The following is a 5,899-nucleotide window of genomic DNA, read 5'->3' as shown; positions in this document are numbered from 1 at the left end:
TCATAAACAGTATTTATTTATTTACTTGGTACGAATTTATATGTAGTACAAGAGTATATTGGTTTTCAAACAGTAATATAGGCATTATAAGCATTGTTTCACTCACTAACTCATCACCATTCATGACCTTTTTTTTCCCACATTACCTGATCATGATTTCTGACTGTTTCTTCCTCTAATCCTATGTAAACTTTGTCCTCCACATTGTCATCGATTGGGGAATCACTGGCCCTGAATGTCTTTATTGGCCAGGTCACTGGTAACAGGTGAATTGCTGAGACAATGGCATGCAGGGGGGGGGGGAGGTTATGCGGTGTAAGGCATTGTTCCTGCTTGGCATCTTGTAGAGGAATAGAGGAAGGTGTCCCGTGTATATGTGCCAAAAATCACTTGTGAAAATTGAAAATTGTGCAAATTAGGGACCTTGCAATGTTGCCGCGTTAATTCACGTCGCCGGGACAGCGCAGGTTAAGGGAGCACTGTAGTGTATAGATACGGTGTTTTTTGGTTTTAAGTGTTTTTATTTTTTAATGGTTTTCTTGCTGTTTAGCATTACTTTGGATATTCCTATGTGTGTTTTAATGTCTAAATAAGACAGACTGACTTGAAAACAGTACCAAAATTAGCAGAGGTACTGTACATACAGTAGTGTATAGTTTTTTTTTTTTTTTTTTTTTTTTTTTTTTTTTTTTTTCTATGTGTGTTTTGAGTGTAAATATGGTAGACTGACCTGAAAACAGTCCCAAAATTAGGAAGCGTACTGTACATACAGTAGTGTATAGGTAGGCTGTTTTTTGGTTTTCAATGTTTTTTTTTTCCATGGTTTTCTTGGTGTTGAAAATTATTTTGGGTAATCCTATGTGTTTTGATGTCAAAAATGGCAGAATGACCAGAAAACACTGCTCAAATAAAGAGGAGTACTGTACATACACTAGAGTATAGGTAGGGTGTTTTTAGTTTTCAGTGGTTTTCCTGCATGGTTTTCTTGGTGTTTAGCATTACTTTGGATATTCCTTTGCGTGTTTTCATGTTCAAATATGCCTGAATGACCAAAAAACACTGCCAAATTAAAGATAGGTACTGTACAAATAGATTAGGTATAGGCTGAAGGTTGGATATAGATAGGGTCTGGGTACGGTAGGGGAATAGTGTTCATTATCCGGATGTTGCCACTACTCGGACATGCCTTTGGCTCTATTATGTCCAGACAAATGAGGGATTACTGCAGTAACTGTTATGGGTTGACAGTCTTATTGGGTGTCTGCCACATCACAGATATCCTCACTTTCCACTGCCATCACAGTCCTCTTTTTCACCCTCTTTGCCTCGAGCCTCTTTCTGGGTCCTAAGGGCCTCCCTCGCCTCTCTCCTCTGGGCCTCTATCCTAAAACCCTCTCTAGCAAACCCACCAAAGTTAAATTTCGGGACATCGTCTGATGCCAATAACAATGATGGCCTCCAAAATGGCTGTCGATCTGGATGTGCATGGGATTTGGAGACAAAACTAATACTGTCAGGAAGTGAAAAGAATAACCTACTGTATGAATTTTGGATAAAAAGAAAAATTAAGAGAAAAACACAAATTCAACATAACTAAACATCAACAAGGGAGCCCATTGCAAAGGCAAACTCCTCAGTCAAAAGAACCAGACCCAGGACCAGATCAGTTGCCAAAGTGAAGGCCTTCTTCCCAAACTGGTGGATGTGGAAAGTTTCTAACCTGTTGCCAAACTGAAATCTGCCAAACTCACTTACGCCAAACTGGCAGCCCCACTGTGCTTCTTCATGTCCTTGAGCTACTTCACCTACATGACCATTTAAGTCCCCTCCCAAAACTACACTCTCATCACTCCCCACACATATTAAGTCATACCCGAATCAATCTCTTCCCACACTGTCCAAGCCAGCCTGTGGCACATACGCCAATGTGAATAAAAATGTGACCCTATCAAACAAAGTTTTCACTACTACTATCCTTTAATGAACACACAGAAAATGTTCAGCAAAGGGAGATGGTCATGAACAGGTCCTGAGCGCTGGTGAAATGGAAGCTCCAGCTCTCCCTGTTACCAGCTTGCCATTCGCCTCGGGTGTACTGGCCTATTTGACTGATTCAACAGTCTACTCCTGTACCATTTCATTACATCTGTTGATGATCAATATCTCTATTCATAATGTACTGTATATCATTCAAGTACTGTACCTGAGAATCAATCAATCAATCAATAATATTATGCATCCTCTTAATCCATAAATTTTGTAATACTGTACATTCGTCAATGCTAGTGAGTCTCTTGAGTGTGTGGAAGTTGTGTTATTTGGGAGACATATTAAGTGCTGGAGGTGGGGCTGGAGCTGGCTCTGTGGCCTGAGTGAGAAAGAAGTTCAGGGAACTGTTGCCTCTCCTGACACTGAGAGGGCTGTCCCTCCGTGCTACCCCTGGGGGTAGGGTTTTTTTTTTCAAGAATACTCCCCCAGTACCCCTGCTTGTCGTAAAAGGCAACTAAAAGGGCTGGCGGAGGGTTAGTGCCCCTCCCCGGAAAACAACTAAATAAAAAAACAAACAAGAAGCCTTGGACAAAGACTGACCAAACGATGATGACCCAGGACTGGACAAAGGACTTGGTAATGGGTACATGGAATGTAAGAGGAGCGAATGATGAGGTGAGAGAGAGAGAGATTGTCCAGGTGCTTGAGGGTGCAAAAGTGGATGTATGTGGAATAACTGAAACTAAATGGAGAGGAGAAAGTGTAAGACAATGGGAGTATGGATGGGGTATTTGTGCAGGAGTAGGTGAGAATGAGAGGGCAAAACAAGGAGTATGTATACAGTAGAACCTCTCTCATTCGGACTATATGGGGGGAAGGGTTGTCCGAATTAGCAGATTGTCCGGACCATCAGGGTAATCTCCAGTTCATACCAAACTCTGTCTACATATGGTATGTTTGTTAATTATTAACATATGTGGCATATGTCAACCCTACGTAACTGCAAAAGATGAAAGGATACCGGTACTAAAATAACAAAACTAATCATGTACGATAGTTTTGTATTGCGTAATTTACAGGTAAGGCCATGACAAGAAACTAGCTTACATTTTAAATTGTAGTAAGTGACTAAGGCCCGTGTAGGCAAAAAAATAAATTAATTAATTAACCGTAATATTTGGAATAAAAATAAAACTTATGTAGGCAAAAAATACATTGTCATCTTTGGCATATTGATAACACCCAAATGGGCAAAAAGCTAATGTTTTATGTACAAGTAAAGCACATTTAAGTACAAAAAATAACCTACAGTAATCACTAAACACTGCAGAATATTCTGACCCTTTTTTTGTAAGCAAACTCCTCCTTTTAACACCTTTATTCATTACAGAAGCTACACTTGCATTAAGGGGCATGGTAAGGAAGATTAACTTTTGAAATACAGTGTAAAAATATAAATGGATGGTGAACTAGTTGATGGAACGAATGCTAGTGTGTGTTTAAACAGGCGCCCATGTTGCGACCTAGCGTGATCTGAGACTAAACGAATGACGATCGCTTTCCGCGCCGATACTGAAAATGACTTTAGAATTACTTTCAACATATTTTTGGAGCTTATTATTTTTAAATTTTGTCCGGATTAACAGAAATCTGGATTAAAGGGGTCCGGACTAAAGAGGTTCTACTGTAGTTGTGAGTAAAAGATGAAAGAAGAGCATAAGACAGTATGGATCAGTTGGGTCAAGGATTGTGTGGGTAAAGTTGAAAGTTGGAATACAAATGTGTGCGACTGTGTGTGTATGCACCAACGCAAGACCGTGCTAGAAGAGTGAGAGAAGAGTTCTGGACAAAAGTAGAAGTGTGCATGGAAAAGTTTAGAAGGAATGAGAGAGTGTTTTTGATCGGTGATATGAATGGTAAAGTTCGGAATGTGAAGGTGGATGGAATAGTTGGTGAGTGGGGTTTGCCTGCTGAGATAGATGAGAATGGGAGTACATTAGTGGACATTTCAGCTGGGAGGGGGTTGGTGATAGCCAATACCCTCTTCAGGCATAAAATGATCCACAGGTATACATGGCGAGTGATGAGAAGGGTGGGTGGTGAACTGAATGAAAGGAAGGCAATGATTGATTATGTGTGTGTGGATGAAAGGATGCGAAGATGTGTAATGGATGCAAGAGCTCATAGAGGTTGGGGGAGTGGACTTTCTGACCACTACTTGGTGGTGGCCAGAATTAGGATTCAAGTAAGATGGAGGAATAGAAGAAGGGAAAGACGAGAGGAAGGAGTAGTTGCAAGGAGAGTGGAAAGGTTACAAGAGGATGAGAAAAAGGCAGAGTATAAGAGAGAAGTGGAGGAACAATTGGGCAAATATGAAGTGGAGCAGATGGGAGACGTGGAAGGTGTGTGTAGGATATTTACAGAAGAAATATGTGCAGCATGTGATGTGGTGTGTGGAAGGAAGAGAAGACGGAGGGGGGTGCAAGGAACAAAGTGGTGGACTGAAGAGGTGAGACAGGCTGTGGCACAAAAGAAGAAAGCATACAATGAATGGATGAGAAATAGGGGCATGGAAGAAGTTGAGAGGCGGAAGAGAGAGTTATATGTAGAAAGAAAGAGAGAAGTGAAAAGATTAGTAAGAGAGAGTAAGAAGAGAGTGGATGAGGAATTTGGAAGGAATTTGTAAAGTGGAGGGATTGTAAGAAAATGTTCTGGAAAGAGGTGAAAAGAGTAAGACAGGGTGGAAGTGAAGTTAGCAGGGGAGTGAAAGATAAAAATGGTAGATTACTAGTGGAGAAGAGAGAAAAAGTGAGCAGATGGAGAGAACATTTTAAGGAATTGTTGAACATTGAGGATGGAAGTAATGCAAGTATAAGTGGCTGGGGAATGGCTGGGAGAAGGAGGGAGGTGAGAAGACAGGAAGAAATCAGTAGGATAGAAGTTGTGGAAGCAATGAAGAAAGTTAAATCGGGGAAAGCCCCAGGAATTGATGGCGTGTGTGGTGAAATGCTGAAGCATGGGGGAGAGATAGTAGTAGAATGGATGTGGAAGATGTGCAGATTGGCCTGGGAGGAAGGTAGAGTCCCGGAGGATTGGAAGTCAGGTCTAATTATTCCCTTGTACAAAGGGGACATTTTTCCTCTCGCAAGAGTCCCGACGTCTACACCCACTCCTCCGAAGGAATATTTAGAGAGAGAGATAACCTATTTAGGAGTGCGAGTTAGTGTCAGCCGTAACTCGACAAGGCATGGCCGTGTGGTCACCCTGGTGCCCTCCACAGACCCTGAGGAGAGGGTGTGGGGTGTTGCATACTGTATAGCAGAAAAGGACATTGATTGAGTCATGGCGCACTTGGATCACCGAGAGAAGGATGGGTATCAGAAGGTTGACGTTCTCTTCCACCCACAGAATACAGAGCTAAAACCATGGACGCTCGCCATATATCTGGGTACAGACACAAATCGATTCTACACAGGCTACACACCAGAGGCAGAAATAGCCACCATCATCTCAAGATCAGTGGGTCCAAGTGGCTCCAACGCCGAGTACTTCTTCCAGCTGACTAGAACTATGGCGGCAATGGGGGTAGAGGATACACATCTGTTTACCTTGGAAGCCCAAGTTCACAAGATATTAGAAGCTTCATGAGGTTACATAATTTTAAATGGTACTCCTTTGTGCTTCTCATCTTTTCATCCTTTAATATTAGAAGGCACTTTTTCTTTTTCTGTGCCTGCCCTCCTCTCTTCCTATTTCTCACATCTTTCCTGTCACTACTTATTGCTTTTCTTTCGGTTAGAGGTGGCTTTACATTGAGTAACAAGCCAAATGGTTTCCTGTAAGCCAAGAAACCATTTACAACGCTGGGTGGTAACCATATAACCAAACCATACATGCTCCCTACGTGTCA

At 41.7% G+C, this 5,899-nt stretch overlaps 1 pseudogene; it reads left to right on the top strand.

Annotated features, from left to right (window-relative positions):
• The first annotated feature begins 5,331 nt into the window (after nt 1–5,331).
• Nucleotides 5,332–5,637, top strand: LOC145402910 (putative glutathione-specific gamma-glutamylcyclotransferase 2 pseudogene; annotated as a pseudogene).
• Nucleotides 5,638–5,899: the final 262 nt, after the last annotated feature.

Source organism: Coenobita brevimanus, chromosome 59 (assembly GCF_032717465.1).
Source record: "Coenobita brevimanus isolate Jiangsu-jjx chromosome 59, ASM3271746v2, whole genome shotgun sequence".
Taxonomy (NCBI): Eukaryota; Metazoa; Arthropoda; class Malacostraca; order Decapoda; family Coenobitidae; genus Coenobita; species Coenobita brevimanus.
This window is presented reverse-complemented; position numbering and strand designations above follow the sequence as displayed.